Source organism: Balaenoptera borealis, assembly GCF_965194805.1.
Source record: "Balaenoptera borealis genome assembly, chromosome: 5".
Classification (NCBI taxonomy): Eukaryota; Metazoa; Chordata; class Mammalia; order Artiodactyla; family Balaenopteridae; genus Balaenoptera; species Balaenoptera borealis.
Window position 1 is genome coordinate 104,110,751 of NC_138862.1, and position 23,339 is coordinate 104,134,089.

Here is a 23,339-nt window from a genome sequence, read left to right on the forward strand (position 1 = left end):
AACCCAACTGTCAACCTTTGTTTTTCACCTTATACCACCACTAAATAGTATCTGAAATAAGCCTCACGACTTTCCTCATCCCTGCAAACTTACATCCTACCATCCTCTGCCTTGCTCATTCTGTCATTTCTTGAACAGACCAAACTTACTCTTGCTTCAGGGTCCTTGCATTTGCTGGTCACTGGGCTTGGAGTGCTCTTCCTGCAGGTCTGAGAAGGGCTTCACTTCAGCGCATCAGGCCTATGTTCAGGAGCTTTCCTTGCCTGCTCCCCTCGGCCTCTCCTGGGTCCCACCCACCAAGCTCTGGTGCTCTGTCCCGCTTTATTTTTCTACACAGCACCTACCTACATTCTGTGTGCTATCAGTTCATCATCATGTTGTCTCCTTCACTACACTGTAAGCTCCATGAGGGTAGGGAACTTGTCTGGCTTGCTCACTGTTGAATTTCTAGAACCTAGAACTATGCCTGGCACATACTAAGTGCCAGATAACTATTTTTTGAATGAATGAATAAAATTTATCAATATATTTAAGGTTACTTTTATTCATGAATAAACAGAATATTTTCCCTCCAAAACCAATCATGAGTAAGATTTGCAAAAGAGACCAGAAAAGGTGTCAGGATGAATTTGCTCATATGCATGAGAAAGAAAATGTTCAAAGTGAAATTAACTGAACTATGAAAGAAAAAGGGGGAAATGCAGGGGGGATTGGTATGGGGCAGAAAAAAGCAGTCTTTGCATGTCAGTCCCTGATGGGAGAAAAATGAGCTAATAAAAGAGTCCAAAATGGCTCTGTCTTCGAAACGAGGGACAGGTGTGAACCCTCTATGTCTGGAGATACCATCTGAAGGTTGTTTTTATGGCTTGGGTGTGCCTGAACTGCTGCTCTGTGTTCTTACTATGGCATCTGCTCCTCTATAAATCACAGAGGTTGATTATTGTAGTTCTCATGTCTAGCTGCACATCACTTATCCTGGGAATCTGGGCCCCTCCCCATTTACCAAATAGGTCTCCAGGGTTGAGGTCCGTGAGCTATAGTTTTACAAAGCTCCCCCAGCCACCCAAGGCAGGCAGACTGCCAATGATGCTTTAGAATCATTACCAGAACAATACTTTCCAACTGGCAGACCTGCGGCAGGCAAGAGGCAACTTTTTCTCCACTATGCTAACCCTCTTTAGTATGAAAGGTTGTAGTTCAGCTCCCATATTTTCTTATCCGACTTCCTTTTCCCATACCCAACTCTGCTGTAGCGGATCAGATAATTTATCAAACTCTAGAGTAACAGAGATTAGGAAACCCTGCTCCCTAATTCATCTAATTGCTGACAAGCCTTGGGATACTGTTGCTAGGCATCACCTGAGACCGGAATACTCTATAGTAAGTTTTTTGCTCGACATTCATTATTGAGGCAACACCAGAAATATCATTTTTACTTTTAAGCATAGAATAATATCAGCTAACAACTACCCTATGCCAGGCACTGTTTATAATTCTATATCCTCATGTATAAAACAAAACAAAGGAAAAAAAAAAAAACCTCGTCATGACAAAAGTGAACACTGTACCTGGGTCAACAATTCAGTTCCAAGTTGGAGACGAAACGGCCTGGAAATACAGAAGTAGTAGCAGTCAGGTTCTGGCTTAGCTTATGTCCTGGAAGCAGTCACCTGTGGTTTTAACCTGTGCAGCGCTGCTTTCCCCTGGGGCGCCACCTGTCTTCTAAGCCATGAGGTCCACGGTGTCTGCCTACCCTCCCACGGAGGGCCGAGGTAGGTGAGCACATGACTCAGGCTGGCCAATCAGAGTTCTTTCTCCTTGGCACAGCTCTTGGTTTCAAAGATGAGCATGTGACCCACAATGGCCAAAGTCTCCCCCGCGGATAACAGAAAAGAGAGGCTCCTTCTAACTCTGGAATCACAAGCTGTGAGTATTCTTTGTGGCTCCAAGGAGGAAACTATTTGCAAGGGACAAGAATAAGGTTAACATGCAAAGAGAAGCAGAGCTCAGAGAGGGAGAGATAAGAGCTTTGATATCATTTGAGACTTCAATCAAACCATTTATAAATCAAGTGTATCCCCTGGACTTTTTCACTTATGGAACCAATAAATTCCACATTCCATTTTTTTTTTTTCTTTGCTTAAATGAGTCAGAATTGAATTTCTGTAGGTTGGAGAGTCCTGGGCCCCAATTTTGATGAATTGAATGAAGGTGACATTTGCCATTTTCCCAGTTTTACAGACAGTGCTGTTCATGTGCTTCTGGTTACACTGAAATTAACACTGGGAGTTCCCTGTAGACACTTAAGGAATAAAGCTGTAACAGTTTTCTCAACCATTATCACCTCCAAACATTTAGCTTGATCAGACTTGAGAGCAGGATGTAGTAAATAGGTGCCTCCTTGGGATTTCCCTGGCGGTCCAGTGGTTAAGACTCTGTGTTCCCAATGCAGGGGGCATGGGTTCAATCCCTGGTCGGGGAACTAATAAGATCTCTCATGCCACACGGTGTGGCCAAAAATTAAAAAAACAACAAATAAATAATAATAAAAAAGAGGTGCCTCTTTGTGTATTATGAATTGCCAACCCAACCCATATCGTCAGTCTTGTTATTTCTTAAACATGTATAGTATAATGGTTAAGAGCTTGGGTTCCAGAAACACAGACTGCCTGGATTCAAATTCTGGCTTTGCTACTTACTAGTTACAGAACCTTAGGCAAGTTACTTAACCACTTTTTGCCTCAGTTTCCCTATGTAAAAATTCCCCATGTAAAATAATAATACTTATCTCTTAGGGCTGTTGAGAGAATTGAACATGTGAAGTGCTTGGAACAGTGTCTAGCACATAGAAGTGGTCAATAATTGTTGTCATTATTGGTTATTATATTACCCAGGGGAACCCAGAGATGGCACTATCTTCATAAATTTACTATAAATGCATGTACATATACATACGTATAAATGTTTATACTGACTGCAGCATAATGAGATGAATGGTATACATTTTAGAAATTAGACTGGTCACTTTCTAGTTAAGCACTTTGGGTTCTCATTAGTATATAAATGGTTTCAGGTTCCTCTTGTGGGTCTTTCCCATAGGCCATAGCTCTTGGGACTACAGTTAATGCCCAGGTTCCAAGAATTCCACAGAAAATGAGACAGTGTGACCTTCAGGAGATTCTAATAGACACACAGTGGATCTCGATAACTCCTAGAAAGACTTATATATATATATATATAAAATGTAATATAAAATGTAAATAAAATGTATGTAAAATGTATATATATTATATATATACTTAATTTCATAAAATAGTTACACAATTGCCCAAGATATAACTGACCCCATTTTCTGGGTTCCTTAAAATGGTGATTAGGCTTGAACCAGTATCTGCAATTGGGCGTCTTCTTTGCCTAACCAAATCCTAGGGATTCTAATGAAACTCAAATGGTTTTGTGAAAGCTATAAATTTAATGCACTGTATCTAAACCATCACACCACCTTTCTTTTTTCCTGAGAAGATCTTATGGTCTGAAGGTTCCAATATTTGAAAATGGAACAGTGGCTCTCAACATCTCAAAACCAAAGAAAATGAATCAGAAACATTCAAAATGTACTCAGGAAGGCTCATCTCTCACCTAAACTTAATTCTTCACCTTTGTTCCAGATTATCTAGAGCACTGGCTCTGAATGGGGGCATTTTGAATATTTAGGGGAGCATTTTTGGTTGTCACAATGACTGTGGGTTACACACACACACACACACACACACACACACACACACACACAGATGCAAGGGTCAGGGACACTAGAGCTTCTGCAACATGATACACAGTCCTGCAAAACACTTTCCCACATCCCACGCGGCTTTCCAATAACAGAGGTGAAAAACCTGTTTATAATCACATGAGCCTAGACCTTCTGTTTTATGTATAAACAAAAAGTGTCTTTGGAATGGCTTTATTATACACTGAATTTTCCAGGAATGCAACTACTGTGCAAATTAAGAGGAACTTGCACTCTGTTTTGCTTCAAACTTTATGACGAGTTAGTCCCATCTTGGAAAATCACTTCACCAACAACAGCACCATTCACTGTATTTGAGTTGTCAAAATAATTCAACTGTCAGCCTGCATCTGTAGCTGCTGTACTTATGGAGGTATTGCCAGCATTAAGCGCAGGCATCTGACAACTCCATTATGACTTTTAATGTATTGTGGCCTGAATATTTATATATTGAAATACATGAAATACATGCAATTTTACTATACATTACTTTTCCTTTGTTTTTCCCTTTGTATTAGGGCATTTCACTGAACTTTTAAAACATTATGCATGTAGGTAGATTATATTATCTATGGATTTCATTTCAGGATGGTAAATAGAGTGCTAAAAAGTATTTGTTATAAAAAGAAAGTGCTGGTTTGTAAGGGTAAGAATTACTGTTTTAGGTATTAACAGAGTGGAAAGAAATACTCAAATTGTTTCTCTCTAAGACTTCCCACTGCAGAGGAACTTATTACAGGGTAATCATCATGTTGATTTTACAGGACTTGGTGTAATAAATATTAAAGAAAAAAAAAGGAAAACCGGACAGGTAAGTAAACAGATTAAGAAATATTGTTAGGAAAAGCTGACTTCAACATGAGACACTGAAGTCCTTATACTCTTCAGATGTCAGATTTTCCTAAGGAATTGTTCATTTTGTTTCAGTCTATTTTCTCCTTTCTTTCCCTTGACATAAGAAGTGAGTACAGATTGGGATTGACATATATACACTAATATGTACAAAATAGATAACTAATGAAAACCTGCTGTACTAAAAAAAATAAGATATACTTTTTCAAACTCTTCAGAAAGTAACCCTCAAAAAAAAAAAACCAGTGAGTACAACATTCACTTCAATCAATACATTCTACAAAAGAATCATGCCTTCTCCCTTTCCACAGCAAATATCTTTTTCTAGTAAAGGTCTGATTACCCTTAAAATCTGCTGCTCATGAGATCCACAGAACTAGTTTACAAAGTCACAGACATTCCCTAGCCTCTTCTCAAGCATAAAGAATCGTACAGACATCTTTGGCTAACTGCACTACCACTATAAATTCTATATGAAGCAGGTTAGTAGTGCTTAAATGTTGGCTCCCAGTAAAGTTTTGGTAGTTAAAGACTGGCTATTCTATTCTACTCAATTGTTCTGAGATCCTGAAAAAAGTTACTTAACCTCCCAAGTTTGTTCTCCCACGCAGAAAGGAAGATTAGAAAACATTCTTTTCTTTTTTAGTGCCTGCTCTTATAGCATACACACCAAAATAAGAACCACGTTTCCCTTTGCTTACTACCCCAGGATGCTCAGCTAAACTTAACTGATCAGTTTAAGCAGCTTGAGAATCTCAGAGGAAAGATATTTCATTCAGTGTTGCTAATTATTGATAAAAGCCAAGAAAATCTGATATTTAACATCTGCTTCTAAAAGTCGGAAATCTACAGCAGCTGTGAAGTGGTTCTATTGTTTTTGATTTTGCTCAAGGTAGAATCTGTTCTCATTTCAAGAACAAGGTTGATCTCCTCCTATCTTCCACTTACCGCTTAACCTGAATGCTTCCAGACCTCACTTTCTTGTGATGTCATATAAACATAAATAACTCAAATGCCATGCTCTTGATAGAACCTGTGTGTTCCATGGGCTTCATTCACCCTACAGTGTTTTCCCTATTTCTTCTCTCTTGCCCAGGTTCCCCCTATTCACCAGAGTGCTTATGGAAGGCGGTAATATGGTTGCCATTCTTGGCAGTGTCTACATTAGAGATCCCATTATTTCTTCCTCAACCACAAGCTCTTTTTAGATAACTTGCCTATTCCAGAGCCAAGGAAGAGAAGTTCTACTAAATATGAAAGCCTGCACTGTTTGCCACAGCTGACAGGACCAGAGGAATTGATCTATATAATGAGCTGAGCCAATCAGTTTCCCTAGGTCAAGAATCTAAACCAAGAAACAAAGTCAAGATGGTGGTCCAGTGTAACAATTTTTTAAAATGGCCACAAATGCTTTGATACTCCTCCCCCCAAAGAGATGGAGTCTCTGTTCCTTCCACGGGAGCCTGGGCAGGACTTTGACTGCTTCGACCAAGAGAATTTGGCAGAAGTGACTCCCAGGCTAGGTAAGTAAGGCACGCACCACCGTAAAGCAATCATACTCCAGTAAGGATGTTGAAAAAAAAAAAAAAAACAAGATGGTTGAGACACAGAGGAGGAAATATTACTTATCACAATGTCCTTCATTAAGAAAATAGAAATATATTTTTCAATTTTGCATAAGCATAAATTGCTATAATTTATTAAGAATTATCTATTTTGGTACACATTATTAAATATGTACACAATACTCAATATGCATTTTGACTTATCTTGTTCATTCAAATAAAATGATTTCCCCTTAAAACAAACAAACAAACAAAAAAGGCATGCAACTTCTACCCGGATCTTTTGGAATGATTATTTCTTGGACCTTCCCTCCTAGGACACTCCCTCTCAAAACGCTGCACTGCCTAATAAAAAGTCTATCTTTTGGCCCCCGTATTAATGAGCCCATGTGTAGGCACTCAGGCCAACAGTCCCAAGGGAAGCCCAACCTTTTAGCAGTTGTTACCAAGGTGCCAAAAGTATGCGTGAAGAAGCTATGTTGGAAGTGGCTTCCCCAGCCCCAGCCATTTGAGTCTCCCAGCTGAGGCCCACACATCAGGTGGCAAAAATAGGCCATTCCCCTTATACCTTGACCCCTAGAATCCATGAGCATAAGAAAATGCTTGTTCTTTTTTTGCCAGAGAGTTTGGGGTGGTATATTACAAAGCAGTAGTAACTGAAACAACTAATCGCGTGAATGACAGTGCCCCATAATGAAGATCCATATAATCCTATGAGGGTTTCTAGAGCTGCCCTGGTTATATGACTATTCAGCTCTTCCTTAAATTCCAAAAGATTCTGTTCTTCTAATAAACCTTTTTTCTTGAGATAATTTAAACAGATTTCTTCCTTATAATCCAACATGCTGTAAGGGTATGTCCATCACAAATTGTCCACGACAAAGGTGCCATCTCCCGATGCAACCAAAGCCGCCCATTCTCGAGGAACCTAATGGGTGTCAGGGCGTTCCCAAGCAGTGGTGTGAAATTGGTCCTCTACTGTACCTTGACCCCTCGGTCCTACAGCAGCACTAAGTATGCCCAGAGTCTCCCACAATGGGGACTTTAAATTCCTTTAAATTTCTTACCCAAATCCCTGTTCCCATTAATTTCAGATTAATCCCTGTTCCCATTAATTTCAGATCTAGACTAGGGCTAAGATCTAGGGCTCAGATCTAGACTAGGAGTTAAGCAGAGAACAGACGATATCTGTGATTGAAGGAACAGCACTGTCCAAAAGTGACACTGAGGGCTGACTTTAACTGCTTGGATGATGAGCTAATTAAGGACTAAGGAATCTCCCAGCGGGAGGGATGACCCAAACTCAGCTTTCCATGGTATCTGGAATTTCCTCCTCTAGACTGAGGGGCTACAACTTCCTGTGGCCCAAGGGCTTCAGGGTCTGGGAAGCGGGTATTCCCAGCTAACAACTGTAAAAAGCTGGCATCTAAATCTATATAGTCTGAGAAGTTAATGTGTTCCATCACTGAGAAGAATGCTCTCACACTTGCTTATAGAAAAAGGAAAGTAATGTAGGGTGTGAAGATATGGTTTCTCTACATTATATAGACACCATGATGTGTCCAGTAGAGAGCCCTGGCCACGGGCATACCTCTCTGTGGAGTGCTGGAGTATGGCGAACCTAGACCGTCTCTTGCTAATATTGGCCTTAGAAGTTCTTTCCTTCCCTAGTGAAGCCTCGCTATTACTCCATGCTTTGTGATACTGAGAAACTTGTCTTAAATTCTGGTACATGCTAGGTGGTAACTGAGACAGCATCCCTGGCATGACAGTATCACCACCTCTCCTTTGTCCTCAGGTGCACATCCATCCCATATATTAGGAAGCCATTAAAAAAAAAAAAAGATCCACTTCTCCGTCCCTTAGCCAAAAGTAAAATAATAATAATAAATTTTTTAAAATCCCATGCATGTAACCCCTGCATGCTGCATTACACACGTATTATGTCATTTAATCTTAACAGCAATCCTATACTGTAGGTACCATTGTTTATTGGCCCCATTTTATATTTTGTTATTTTTCTAGGTTCTCTGATATTTGGGTATTTGTTAGCTCTTTAAATTTATAATTTGTTGTGGTTTCTTTTCTCATGCTAAATAAATCTTCATTTTACACCTAATGTTTATTCTTTTTTTCCTAAAGACGATTCTGCAAATTGTGTAAACCTCAGTCCCCAGAAAACCTGGGCTTGTCCCCGTCCTGCCTGAGATACATGACTGACCTCTAGAACACGAGCAACCTCTGGGCTCTGCAGTCACCACCACCCCCTTCCTCCCTCCCATTCCTTCTGATTACCCCCCAGCATCCACCGACAGACGCTGGGAGCACAGGCGGCAGAGCGGGTTAGTGACCCAAATATCAGAAGGCTCTCCATGAGTAACACCACACTCTGTTTCTTCAAAGAAGCTGGGTGTTTTCCAGAGTTCCACAACCTGATTTCCACTAAGGTTTTGAGACAAATGTGGAAGAGGACAGTTTTACTGTTTACTAGGCAGGTGTGTGCTGGTTTTTATAAATGGAATGGTTTTTACTATATAATACATCACTGAGAATTGTTCAATTTACCCTGACTGTCAAAAGCCTTGAAAGGCATTTACGGTTTTGGGGGTTTCCTGAAAACCTGCATCATCAACACAGGCATCTGAAATAAAATAAAAAGCTCTACGTTAATAATATTTGGAGAATATTTATTTATTTAGGGTGGCTGTCCATGCATTTTAAGATTTAGTTTTTGGTGGGAGAAAATGGTGAAGAATGGAAGGCAAGGGCAAAAATTCATATAAAATATTCTTAGAGAGGATACTTCATATCCTATACTTTACACAGCACATCCATTCGGGTAGATACAAATGATGAAACTTGTTCATCCAGTAAAAAAAGATACATGCGAAAACTTCAAGGGAAACAAATCAACAATGTTCCAAACATGCCCCAAATGTTATCTGAGAGAACTTTATCCATTAAAGCTACCAGTAAATACTTGCAATCTCCACTTACTAGAAGGATAGAAAGAGCCAAGGGAAACAAACTTCCAATATGATAATGAGAGTCCCTCAAGTTATAAGTACTGGGTTTAGAGAATATAAAACATTGTTAAAAATTCATTTGAACCTCACTATCATACTATAATGGGACATTGCCCAATACGTCAAAGCACATTTCAATGATGCCCTTTCAGGTACTTTAGTAAGGAAAGCATCTGGGTTGATGCCTAAGCTAGTCTCGCCCTCTAAAAATGTTTGCTCTAAGGTAGCGGTTCTCAACCTTGGCTGTGTACTTGGATCACCCGGGAAGATTTAAAAGACACCGAGGCTTGGGCCTTACTGCTCAGATACTCTGATTTAATTGGTCTGGGTGAGTCTGGACAGAAGCCCCCCAAGGTGATTCTATATGCTACAAAAATTGAGAACTATTGCTCTAAGTTTCTCCACCTCAGCACTATCAACATTTTGGGCCAGATAATTCTTCACTGCAAGGGGCTGGCCTGTGAGCATGTTTAGCAGCATCCTAGACTTCTACCTACTAGATAACACTAGCCCTCACTCCCACTCCCCTTCCTCAGTTGGGACAACAAAAAAAGGCCGCTAGACATTGCCAAACGTTGGGGGGAAGAGGTAGAGGCAGGTTGGAAATCGCCCCCAGTTGAGAACCACAGCTGTAAAGAGTATTATAGTAAACTGATTTGATTATCTGGGGCTGGTAGAAAACAATTCCTGACAAATAAAAGCAGAGCAAAAGAGAACCTCACCAAGGGGGAAAAGCGGCGAGGGGGGTGGTGGTGATGTGATGAATTGGGAGATTGGGATTGACATGTATACACTAGTATGTATAAAATGGATAACTAATAAGAACCTGCTGTATAAAAAATAAAAATAAAAAGAAATAAAAAAGAAGATATCAAAAAAAAGAACCTCGTTTAAGGCTTTAGTAAGCAGGACCCGGTGGGTACCAGCAAACAGGGCACTGATCGACAAAGCACAGAATGCAACCGAGCACCCCCAAATGCTCAGAGATACGGGGAAATGCTGAGAATGTCATAAATTCAGTAAAACTTCAAAATATCCATTTAAAAATTAGCACAACTGCAGGGATTTACAGATTAGAAGTGGATTTGACTATATCTGTCGTATTTGACCTCATTCCATTTTGTAAAGCTTTCGTATTACCAGAAAAAAACAAATCTGCTAAAGTCTTGTCAACAGGCAACTATTTTTAGACAAGCTCATTTTCTTTGGTGGCTCTGAAATACTAATTTCCCCTACAGGGGAAGGTTTACAAGGAAGAACAGTCAACCAAAGAGGTTTGAAGTTACTGACATTACAACAGAAAGGGAAAATTAACCCACCTAATTGTACTCTGAGCTTCCTACATTTTATTTGCAAATGCAATTACACCAGGCCCATAACACTTTCAGGTATGATTTTAAAACACATGCAGGTCTTCAGACTAGTAGGCAAATTTGGCTGTTTATTTCTTTCTATTTATATGGGCCAATACTTTTCAAAAGCTGAACCTTGAGTGCAAAAATCAAATGCATCTCTAATTCTGTAACGGCATTTTCATTTTTCCTAGTTCCTTAATCTCAGATTGATTTTCCTGTAGATCAGAAAGCTATCTGAAGACTGGTAGGTTAAAAACATATGAGTTTTCTCAACAATAATGTTTTTCTCAAAACATTTTTAACAAATCTAGCCACAAAGAAACAGTCCCTAGGAAATGAGGGGATAGTTACTTGTTAGTTCTATCCACTTTTTTCTTCCACAAATGCTGACACAATGAGAGACTCACTTGTTCACTGCTGTTTTCTTTAAGAACAAAGAATTTGAGATGGGATTTGGTAGAAAAGCAGAAGACCACAAATAAGGGAAATTATGGCATTGTAAAAAGTGGAAGAGGGCTTCCCTGGTGGCGCAGTGGTTGAGAATCTGCCTGCCAATGCAGGGGACACGGGTTCGAGCCCTGGTCTGGGAGGATCCCACATGCCGCGGAGCAACTGGGCCCGTGGGCCACAACTGCTGGGCCTGCGCATCTGGAGCCTGTGCTCCGCAACAAGAGAGGCCGCGATAGTGAGAGGCCCGTGCACCGCGATGAGGAGTGGCCCCCACTTGCCACAACTGGAGAAAGCCCTCTCACAGAAACGAAGACCCAAGACAGCCAAAAAAATAAATTAATTAATTAATTAAAAAAAAAAAAAAGTGGAAGAGACGGACAAGATCTTCAGTGACTTCTTCATTTTCACTTCTTTACTTTTTTCCTACACAATAGAAGAGACAACCAAGAAGCAATAAAGAAAGAACAGGAAACTTTTTTTTACTGAAGATAACAGCTGAGTTAAATATAAAAACAATTTATCCAGTTATTCTACCCGTCCATTTTAAAAACTAACAGAACAAGTCATCAAAATTTTTAATAAATATAAAAATTAAAAATGTAATAAATTTTAGAACATAGCCAGTTAAATGAAAGAAACAAAGAGAAAAATAAGATGAGGGGTGGGGAGTGAGGGATTGTAGAAGGATGAGAGAGAGAAGGAGACAGAGATGGAGAGAGAAACTATTACCATCTAGAGGGAAACACCTGAATTTTGAAGTATTCAGGATACTGCTGTGAAAACTAAACTGCAGTTTCACAACTGTTGAGGTACTGAGTGCTATGGTCTGAATGTCTGTGCCCCCCACAAATTCTCATGTTGAAATCCTAATGCCCCATATGATGGTATTAAGAGATGGGGCTTTGAGGGGGGTGATAAGGTCATGAGGGCAGAGCCCTCATAAATGGATTAGTACTCTTATAAAAGAGGCCTGAGAAAGCTCCAGAGCCCTTCCACCACGTGAGCACACAGGAAGTCAGAAGAGGGCCCTCACCCGACCATGAAGGCACCCTGATCTTGGCCTTTCAGCCTTTAAAAACCATGTGAAATAAATTTCTGTTGTTTATAAACCACCTAGTTTATGGTACAGATATTCCTTGACTTACGATGGAGTTACATCCTGATAAATCACCCTCGTAAATTGAAAAATCGAAAATGCATTGAATACATCTCCTGAACATCATAGCTTAGCCTAGCCTACCCTAAATGTGCTCAGAACACTTGCATTACCTACAGTTGGCAAAATCATCTAACACAAAGCCTATTTTATAATAAAGTGCTGAATCTCTTATGTAATTGATTGACTACTGTACTGAAAGTGAAAAACATAATGGTTGTCAGAATCGGTTGTTCACCCTCGTGATCGTGTGGCTGACTGGGCGGCGTGGCTCGCTGCCCCTGCCCAGCATCATGAGAGAGAATCCTACTGCGTACCTCTAGCCTGGGAAACGAGCAAAACTCAAAATTCAAAGTACAGTTTCTTCTGAATATGTATCACTTTTGCACGATCATAAAGTCGAAAAATCGTAGGCCGAACCATCGTAAGTTGGGGACTGTCTATATTATGTTATAGCAGCCTGAACAGACTATAACACTGGACACTGTGTTAAGATGCTCTAGAAGGAAATATTCTCATGAGTTAGAGAAGTCAGAAATGATATTCAAAACATTTAATAACTGATACATTGAGGGCACTGCCTCTGGTCAAATGAAATGAAGCTGCAGGTGTGGGAAAGGATGCTGGGTGTAAATACCCTAAGGCTACTTGGTACTGAGTGCAGGACTCAACATTCCAGCTTTGGATTTAGGGAAGCAGGACGTAGGTAGTGATTAGGAAATCAGAGGAAAAGATGATGATACTAGAGAGAGGAGATAGAGGAGCTGGCAGAGTCAAAGTAGGTATGTTTACAATGCAGACTGTGGTAGCGAGCCTCCAAGATGTCCCCAAGATCACCACCTCCTGGCGTTCATACTTTTGTGTAGACCCCTCCCACAATGAATTAGTGTTGGTCTGTGTAACCAATAGTATATGGCAGAGGGACTTCCCTGGTGGCGCAGTGGTTAAGAATTCACCTGCCAATGCAGGGGACACAGGTCGATCCCTGGTCCGGGAAGACCCCACCTGTCATGGAGCAACTAGGCCTGTGCACCACAACTACTGGGCCTGCACCCTAGAGCCCACGCGCCTCAACTACTGAGCCCACGTGCCCCAACTACTGAAGCCCACATACTCTAGGGCCCGCATGCCGCAACTATTGAGCCCGCATGCTGCAATTACTGAAGCCCACGCGCCTAGAGCCCGTGCTCCACAACAAGAGAAGCCACCGCAGTGAGAAGCCCGCGCACTGCAACGAAGAGTAGCCCCCGCTCGCCACAACTAGAGAAAGCCTACGAGCAGCAACCAAGACCCGACGCAGCCAAAAAAAAAAAAAAAGAAAAAAAATATAGTATATGGCAGAAATTATGGTATCTCACTTTCGGTATCAGTTTATAAAAGACTGCAGCTTCCATCTTGGGTTCTCCTGGGCTCTCTCTCTTAGGTCACTTACACCGAGGGAAGCCAGGTAGGTAGCAAACAGGCTGTGGAGAAGCCCATGTGGAAAGGAACTGAAGCCTCCGGCCAAAAGCCACATGAGTAAGCTTGGACGTCACACTTCCAGCCCGTCTTTAAAGACTAGCTGACAACTTGACTGCAACCTCACGAGAAAACCAACCATCATTCTGGACACTCAGAAGCTGTATGAGATAATAAACATTTATTGTTTTGAGCTACTAACTAATTGGTTATGTATCAAGAGATAACTAACATACAGCATTAGAAAAAGTAAAAACAAATAAACATATAAAAACATACTACAAATACACTAAACTCAAGGAACTGCTTTTTTATCCAGGTCAGGGCAAGAAATGTAAAGGAGGTTGATGGGGTCAGAATTTTGCTGGTTTCTGTTATGTCCTGGGTAAAAAAGAAGGTGATCTATGCAAAGTGCATGATAGTTAATCCTCTCTACCATGAAAGCAATTGGAAAAATACACCTATTTACCAAGCTGAGTATACGCCAAGTAACAACAAATAAGAGAGAGGCTATCGTTGTTAGAGTGTCCACCAAATGTCCATCATTTTCCATATGTTATCTTTAATCCTCATAAAAAGCCCCATAAGGTATAGCATAAGGAATTATCATGGAGCCAGTCTGGCTTCAAGACTGGGCTCTTTCCACTGTACTACACTTCCCTGCCAAAAAAAAAAAAAAAAAATCAGTAGAGGTTTGGCTGTAGCTAAGGAAAAAGAGGATCTGAGTAAAAGGCCAATTAAAGCAGCAAGTCAGGTAACTTGTCAGCCACAGGAAGACCAAGCTCAGGGTGAAGCAGAGGCAACTAACAGGAAGTGAGATCAGAATCTGCTGAATTCCCAACAGCTTGCTGCCCATGAATCTTGTTCTCTTTCAGATGAACTTTTTTTTTCCCTGCAATAAGGTCAGCCCCCTCCCTGGACTCTGGGATCAGTTCTGTCTCAGGGCATGAAGACTACCAAGAACCCAGACGCTCACTGGCACAGTACTGAGTTGGTCTCACAGCTGACCTTCTCTGACCTTGCCATTGCAGTTCCATGATGGCTGGCCTTGTCGCTGAGTTCCTTTCTTGACTTATTCCTTGGATATACATAACTTAGAGGTAAAAAGCTTTACTGAAAACAAGAAGACTGGCTTTGTGCCTTATTCTATTCCATTTCCAGTACTGAAGATAAGAAGAAATGTACTAGGAAGGCTTTGTTTATTTTTATTTATTTTTCATAAATTTTTAAAATTAGACAATACATGGACAAAGTTAAAAATTCAAACAATACAATATGAAGGTTCAGCGAAAAAGCAAGTCTCCTTTCCCAGCTTCTCCTCTCCAGACTAACGACTGCTGTACGTTATCTATGGAAGATAATTATTTTTTACACATATGAAAAGCTGAATTTTACTGTGCCACTCAGGTTGAAGGGCCTAGGTACTTGAATTCATTAGTTATAAAAATGAGGATTAGTTAATTATTTTGGTTTGAGCTGGAAAGCTGCCAACTGTCAAATCAAACAAAGCACCCTCTCCTTTTCTTACATACATCTTCTACTACATGTAAGATTTTTCTCTAAATGCTTTTGAACACTCTGCATTGCCACATGCTATACAGGAGCTTTGAAAAACATGAATAATCATGCTTTTATAGATGGTTGTCACACACGAAATGACTATAAGATGAACTCACATGTATTTCCTATAAAGTTGTTTTAAGATTTCATTTGTTGTGCTTGTATGACAAATCTCCTGCATAGCATTTCATACTCTCTCAGTCCCAGCCACTGGTACGGGGACCAGCTCAGCCAGAAGCAGCCTTTGAAACAAGAGGGAAGGGGGCAGGGCACAACCTTTAAAAGAATGACACAGCCATAGGACATTACAAAAATTGGTTAGAACCAACTACATCCAAGATAGCAGAAGATTCAATTTCCAGTAGACCTTGAGCCTCATTATATACTCATGTAATACATTAGCTAAATGACACACCACCAGTGCCATGACAGTTCTGAGGCTAGCCATAAAAGGCCAAAAAGTGGGTGGTGGCCCATTTTCTGGAAATCTCTACCCCTTCCCTGAAATACTTGGAATAATCCTCCCACTCATTAACCTATGAAATTACCCAGCCCATAAAAAACTAGCCACGTCATATTTCGGGGCCCTCTCGCCTTCTGAGATGGCCCACGCTCTGTCTGTGCAGTGCGTTTCTCTCTAAATAAATCCACTTCTTACCTATCACTTTGTCTCTCACTGAATTCTTTCCACGACAAGACATCAAACACCTCCAATTCACCGGGCACACCTTGGCCTGAACCCTTTATCACTTGCTCCCTTCCCTGGAGCTTCCCTGATGCCAAGGTGTGGAATGCCCCCAGAACCCACTCAGCACTCAGGCATACGTAAGTGCGGGGAAGTTAATGTCTGTGGAGCTACCGTTGACAAACGAGGGGATGGGACTAGCTGCTAAATGCCTCCCCCTTCACCTCCTGGCGACGGTTCTGGGATGCTACTCGCAAGCTCCCTTAGTCGGGTTAAGCAGCAGTCACCCTCAGGGGGGGCCAGCTCCATTCTGTGTCCTCATGGCAGCTTCCCCTTGTTTCTCTTTTCCCTCCTTCCTGGTTCACTCCCAAGGCCCCTCACTCCTACTCCTTCAGCTGCATTCCTAGATTAACTGCCTGCACTCAAGCCTTTTGTTTCAGCCTCTGCTTTTGGGAAACTCAAGCTGAGATAATGTTGCTCAATGTCCAAAGTACAAGGTACCTTGTGAAAAAGTCTCCATCAACTTTAGTATTAGAAGTTGTCTCCAATGAATAACTGTTTCATTTTGTCTGTTCTTTATGGTTAGTGCACTTGTTTCCTTCCACCGTTTTGGCTTTGATTTTCTGTTTCTATTTTAACATTATTACTGTATGTATAGCAAATCGAACTTTCAGGAAGCAAGTAGGATATAAATAACAAACGTGTAATTTGTGTTGCCTCCTTGAATGAGAAGAACTGAGATCAGAGGAATGGAAGGCCCTGGCTCAGGTAAGGAAGAAGCCAGCTAAGGTGTCATTTTGAAGCACCTCTTAGAGAACGGATTTATAGAGACAGTAGTCAAGATTAGCAATAAATTCAAAGGGAAAAGACCTCTGACTTGACTGTCCTTCCCCATTTCTTAGACTCTCAGCACCTAGCCAGAACCCGGCACACAGTAAATGTTTGTGTTGAATGAACAGTGTTTGTCCTAGTGATTTCTACGTAGCTGATTTACAGTTCCCTTGGACTGATTACAGAACTACAAGAGCACATTCAGGTGCCTCTTTAGAGTATATACTGCAGAAACTCCATCAAAACAGCATCAGAAATAGCCTAAGCCACACAGCCTTGGGACAAGGACATTAAGTAAAGAAAGAAACACAAAGAGAATTCCTCTGGGCAATAGAAGGTGGCTTAAAAACAATGCCTTTCAGGAGGCAATTTACCAGATGAGACTGGAATACCTAGTAGCTCGAGGAAGATTGAATTTCACCTTCTTGCAAAATGACATTAAACAGCAGTCCAGCTGCCTATGATTACAGATCTTCCGAGTCTGAAAGTCAGCCAGAGGCTGCATTTTGCTTACATCTCACCACTACAAATGGACAGTCACAGTACATTAGAAATTCTGGCACTTCAAAAACTATCCGATTTTTCCCTACAGACTGAAGGTCTTACCATTAACTTGGATCTCATTAAGATTTATTACAAGCATTCCAACAAGATCTATGGAAACTTGGTTACAAAATTCCCATAGTACAGAAAGGAAGAGATACAGATGGCAGCGGCATCCTGTCTCTGGCTGGCCGATGCAGTCTAAATTGTGACCACCTGGTACAATTATTTTCTTTGAAGTGTACACATTTTCTCCAGGCCTTGTAATCAAATACTACTTTAGAGCAGGTAGTAACATTACTTCCCTTGTGGCAAACAATGACAACTTGATTAGAAAGATAAACACAGCTCCAGTCAAATGTTTTAATCACCAGAGGCAGCACTCCTTAGTCTAAACCTCAGTGTTAGCCAGCAGTTTCCAGTATTCTCAGCAAAGTTCTTTACAATTTAAAATTTTATTTGCACACTGCAAAACTTGGATCAATTTATTCTCAGAGTGCATATGAGGCCTTCTATTAAAAAGATAACTTGAAGTTGGAAAATGTGATTTTTAAAAAAATAACTCCCCATCATATCACTTTTACAAAATTCAGCCTGCATTATCATTTCCTTTTTCTGCGGCGGGAGAGATCTCATAAGAAAACAGGTGATGCTGATAAGCATATTAATATAAGCTAATTGATGTATAAACTAAAATTAGTTGGACAGCGACACTTAGAATGTGGAAGGTGATGTTACAGCAGAGGTTAAGAATAGGTTTGTAGGGCTTCCCTGGTGGCACAGTGGTTAAGAATCCGCCTGCCAATGCAGGGGACACGGGTTCAATACCTGGTCCGGGAAGATCCCACATGCCGCGGAGCAACTAAGCCCGTGACCCATAACTACTGAGCCTGCGCTCTAGAGCCTGCGAGCCACGCCTACTGAAGCCCACGCGCCTAGAGCCCCTGCTCCGCAACAAGAGAAGCCACCGCAATGAGAAGCCCGCGCACCGCAACGAAGAGTAGCTCCTGCTCGCCGCAACTAGAGAAAGCCCGCGTGCAGAAACGAAGACCCAACACAGCCAAAAATAATAAATAAAAATAAATTTATAAAAAAAAAGAATAGGTTTGTATAGATGGCCAACAGACACATGAAAAGATGCTCAACACCACTAATTATCAGAGAAATGCAAATCAAAACTACAGTGAGGTACCACCTCACATCAGTCAGAATGGCCATCACTGAAAGTCTACAAATAATAAATGCTGGAGAGGGTATGGAGAAAAGGGAACCCTCCTACACTGTTGCTGGGAATGTAAATTGGTGCAGCCACTATGGAAAACAGTATGGAGGTTCCTCAAAAAAATAAAGATAGAGTTGCCATATGATCCATCAATCCCACTCCTGCGCATATATCCAGAGAAAGCTAATTTGAAAAGGTGCATGCACCCCAACGTTCATAGCAGCACTATGTATAATATCCAAGACACGGAAGCAACCTAAACGTCCATTGACAGATGAATGGATAAAGAAGATGTGGTGTATATATATACAATGGAATACTACTCAGCCATAAAAAAAGAATGAAATAATGCCATTTGCAGCAACTTGGATGGATCTACAGATGATCATACTAAGTGAAGTAAATCAGACAAAGACATATAAATATAATATGATATCACTTATATGTGGAATCTAAAATATGATACAAATGAACTTATTTACAAAACAGAAGCAGCCTCACAGACATAGAAAACAAACTTATGGTTACCAAAGGAGAAGGATGGGAGAGGGATAAGTTAGGAGTTTGCGATTAGCGGATACAAAGTACTATATATAAAATAGATAAACAATAAGGTCCTACTGTATAGCACAGGGAAGTATATTCAGTATCTCATAATAAACCATAGTGGAAAGGAACATGAAAAAGAATATATATACATATATATATAAAACAATCATTTTGCTATACAGCAGAAATTAATACAACATTGTAAATCAACTATGCTTCAATTTAAAAAATTAAAAAAAAAAGAATAGGTCTGTATAAGGCGCTGGCACATCACCACAGTTACTGAGCAAAGAAGAAAAAAAGCATCACTCACAATAAACCTGCCTTTAAACATGCAACTGACATTCAAGACAAACAGTTCAAAAGATTTACGGGTTCTCTTATGATTTTCTGATTTATTTAAGAACTCTTTCTCAATCCCAAACCTAATTCATTCCTCCTCTGCCCATTCACTGTCCTCTGAATCCACTGCACTCTAGTTATCTGTTTCTACCACTGTCTCTCTGTCCTCCCACTCCCACACAGACCTGCACATGCACGTATGCATGTGCGTACACACACCTGGAGTGAAGGGCCACGTGGGCATCTGGGCATTCCCAGTGGCAGGCACCGTGCCTGGCTCCTAGGCACTCGGTCAGTGTTTACAGAGTAAATAACTGAATGCACCAATGAGTGTTAAATGAACTGAGCACAAAATCACACACCTTGTTAAAGCTGGGAAAGACTTCGGAAAATATCTAATCCAATGTCGTTTTTTACAGTCGACGAAACCAAGCAAAGAGAGGCGTAATGTCTCGCCACAGACATAGAAACCAACTCCAGGGCTGGTGAATCACATATTTGGGTGCCTTCAAACAGCCGTGGTGGATACTTTTCTAGTTTGTAGATGGCAGAGTCACTCTGTTTAGTTGCTACTCCCCCCCCCCCTTTATCTTTTGACTTTTTAAATCTATGATATAAAGGGGGAAATATAAGAATGATAACTGAAACTCAAATCAGTTTGGTTAAAAAGATTGGTGTTACTGGCCAGAAAGAAGTTATCAGTTTATAAGTGGATTTTCACTACCTCTTTTAGTCCTCTGCTCCCACTGCTACATGACTAATAATTGGCTGCATTACGGAAGTCTTCATTATGTTTTTGTTAATCATACCACCATTCTCATCTTTTCACAGATAAGAAACAGACCTCCAAATTCAGGGATTCTATATGGTGACAAGAAATGAAACACGAATAAACGAGAGGGGCCATGCTGAAAATGTTACAAGGTTATGGGAACAATAACTGTGGCATATCCATTCAGTAACATACTGTGCAGTCCTTACGAATTACTTTTGAGTAGCTTGTAAGAGCATTGAGAAATATGATTATATTTCAGTGTTAAATGAAAAGAAAAAAGATATAAAATTGGGCACAAATTATTAAAACCCAGCAGAGGAAAATGACTAGAAGTAAATATACTAAAAGATGGTGGTTATATTTTGGTGGTGGAATTAGAGATTCTCTTTCCCTTTTCTATTTTTCCATATTTTAAAAATGTTCTAAAACGTATTTAAATTACTCTCATAATGGAAAAATAAAACAGATTTAACTTTTTACAGAAATTCAGAAGTTGCTGTCAGAGGTTACACAACCAATATTAAATTTCCCTTTATGACGTTTTTCTTAAGTTTCCCTGTTTTTCTCTTCCTTCCAAATCCTGACAGAAAGCCTCTGGTGAGAACATCTTTTGAGCCCAGAAATAAGGTCCTGATTGAAGATATAAATTAAGGAAACCTAAAGCCACCTCTTCCCTTAGGACCTGTTTGAGAAACAGACTGAGAAATTCACTATGTTTGTTAGAGTGAAGAACGTCCTGCAAAGGCCTTTTACTGAATTTTTTATGTTCTTAGAAAACCTGAAAGGGCCCTAAATAATTTACAGTGTCTTTCCTGGGTTTGGTTTCTCGATGTGTGTTCAATTTTTTTCTCCATGACAGTAAATGGTTTTCCTTTTGAGATCACTGATTACTCTGACACTAATGGCTCAATTAAATCAGAGGTGTAACTTTTAGGTACCATCTATATTAAGAAGAATAAAATAAGCTCAGTAAGAGGGAACCCTCCAGCTACTTCCTAAATTGCTTACAGCACATTTGCCACCCTTTTAAAAAGCTATTTCTCCAAAAAGTACAGTACAGTACTTGGTGTCTCTTCATGACAGGTAGCTTTGCTTGGGCTCAGCTCTCATGCATTTCTAATGTCAGGCTGCATCAGGCAATCACCAAGCAAAGGCTAACAAATTAATGCTACTCCTCCTTCCTCACCTCCTCTGGGAAAATCCTACATGATTGCCTGACACCTGTCAATGGATGTGCAGGCCCCCAGCTTTAACTGATGCCCAAATGAACACAATAAACAGCTGGCTGAGTTTTCTCCTTCATCTGCACTGTCTGGTCTGCTTTCTACTCGTAAGTGTTCTTTCTACGTGGTAGAAACATGTGCTCATTGGAAAGCTGTCTGGGTTTCTAGTGAACTGTAAGAACAAATAAAACCTTTGCTGGTCTTAGGTTTAACTCTGAGAAGGAGATCAAAGCAGCAACTTAGGCAACTGTCCTGAGACTCGAAGCAAGATACCACCGCTGGACTGTCCACCCTCTTACAGGCATAGCCAGCTCTTCCCAAAGGGAGAAGGAGACGCTTTCTACTTCCGTTTCCCATGCCTTAGGGTTCTTGATTGTGCAACAGAGAGTACCACTGTCAAATAAATGGGCCTACTCTCCTCACAATTCCCTCAAACACAAGGCATTACAAATCACACTACTTTAACAAGGGAATGTGTAGATTATTTATGCCCAAACTTAAGAAAAAATTATAAATGATTTGAGACTGCTTAGAGAAATATGAATAATGTACAAGCATAAAAATAAATAATGAGAGAAAAGATTCCCTCTCGGGCTATTTCAACCCTTCAACTTTTGCCCACTATGACAAATTATAAATATTTAGGTTCATGATGCTCTCTGAGACAGTGTGAAATGCTATTTTGATCTCTTCAAGTCACGCAACTGTTTTCCTTGGAAATTTCTCTCTGCTAAACCCAGTCTATTGAATTGTGTATGAACTTGTGCTCCCATTCAAATAAAAACATTAATGGATCAAATGCAAACCATATCTCCTCATGCTAGATTTTGCTTAGCATTAGTAAGTGCTAATAAAAATATCTAAGCAATCTTAACAAGAATCCATTAACGATGGCTCAGAACCTTTCCTTCCAAAATCTAGTTTTGCTTCACTCATACAGTCTCACTGCCCATCCCACCAACAAAAGCATGCCTGGGCAAATTCATGTGCAGATTCCAGGATAGCTAAGCGGTGGTCTTCTTTTAGTCAGATATTATAAACAAATTACATGGGCTGTCTGGGGAGAGAGGAGAAAAGCAACAGAGAAAGCAGAAGATTCAAGAAGAAGCTAAGTGCAACCTTGCAGAAACTAAGGCTACCTGAGTTTTCCACTGTCAAGATACCAGAATCATACTTTTAGAAATGGAAGACATCGATGAGATCCTGTTCATACGTTCTATTTATAGGGAAATAGGCTTTAGGGAGGTTTGGTGACTCATTCAAGGTCATATATCTGGTTGGCAGCAGAGCTAGGAATAGAATCTGGGTCTTCTGGCTCCAAGACCTCTTTCAATTATATTACAAAACATCTTTATTCCTATTAACAGTCAAACTTAAAAATAAACCATTTGGATGAAAATCTTTATAAACTGGTTTATACAATCCCTATTTTTATATACAGAATATAATTAACATTATTGAACCGTTTCTCTGTGAATGAAGGCCACCGTTATGGAGATCAATGATGTCAAGTCTGTAATACAGAGTCTGTGAATGCTGATCTGACTTAGAGTGTAGTGCAATGCTGGGGATACGATGACTACTTTTTATGGATTTCTATGGATTTGCTCTTTGCTCTTATACCTTGCTGCTCTGTCTGCTCTAAGTATCATCCCCTTCCCTCACCTTCTAATTCTAATTCTAAACCCACGTTTTCTAAAGTCTGTTCCCTAGAGTCACATGAAATGCAGACAAATGTATATATTCATTGCAGCATTACACATAGTAGCAAAAACAAAACCAAAAACCATAATTGTCCAACATAAGAAATGTTTAGTGAGTAGTACTTTCAAAGAACAGATATTATGCAGCCATTAAAATTACCTTCACATGAAGAGGTTTTAATAAAATGAAGTGCTTAGCTAATAATGTTAAGTGAAAAAAGCAGGATATAAAACTGCAAGACATGAAAAAATGCTCA

The 23,339-nt window shown here is 40.3% G+C and overlaps 2 protein-coding genes across 4 annotated transcripts in view; one reads left to right on the top strand and one right to left on the bottom strand.

Moving 5' to 3' along the window:
* Window positions 1-23,339, top strand: part of B3GALNT1 (beta-1,3-N-acetylgalactosaminyltransferase 1 (Globoside blood group)) — a 646,348-nt gene that overhangs the window by 130,294 nt on the left and 492,715 nt on the right. For 2 of the 3 annotated variants that reach the window (XM_082394180.1, XM_082394181.1), the window contains one exon: window positions 5,736-6,261. The exons of the other annotated variant lie outside the window; for it this stretch is intronic. The gene's annotated coding sequence lies outside the window, so the exon portion shown is untranslated. Of the gene's footprint in view, window positions 1-5,735; window positions 6,262-23,339 lie in introns of those variants that run through there. 3 annotated transcript variants of the gene reach the window in all.
* PPM1L (protein phosphatase, Mg2+/Mn2+ dependent 1L) overlaps window positions 1-23,339 on the bottom strand; it is a gene marked incomplete at its 5' end in the record, with an annotated part of 311,535 nt that overhangs the window by 78,644 nt on the left and 209,552 nt on the right. The gene's annotated exons all lie outside the window — the stretch shown is intronic.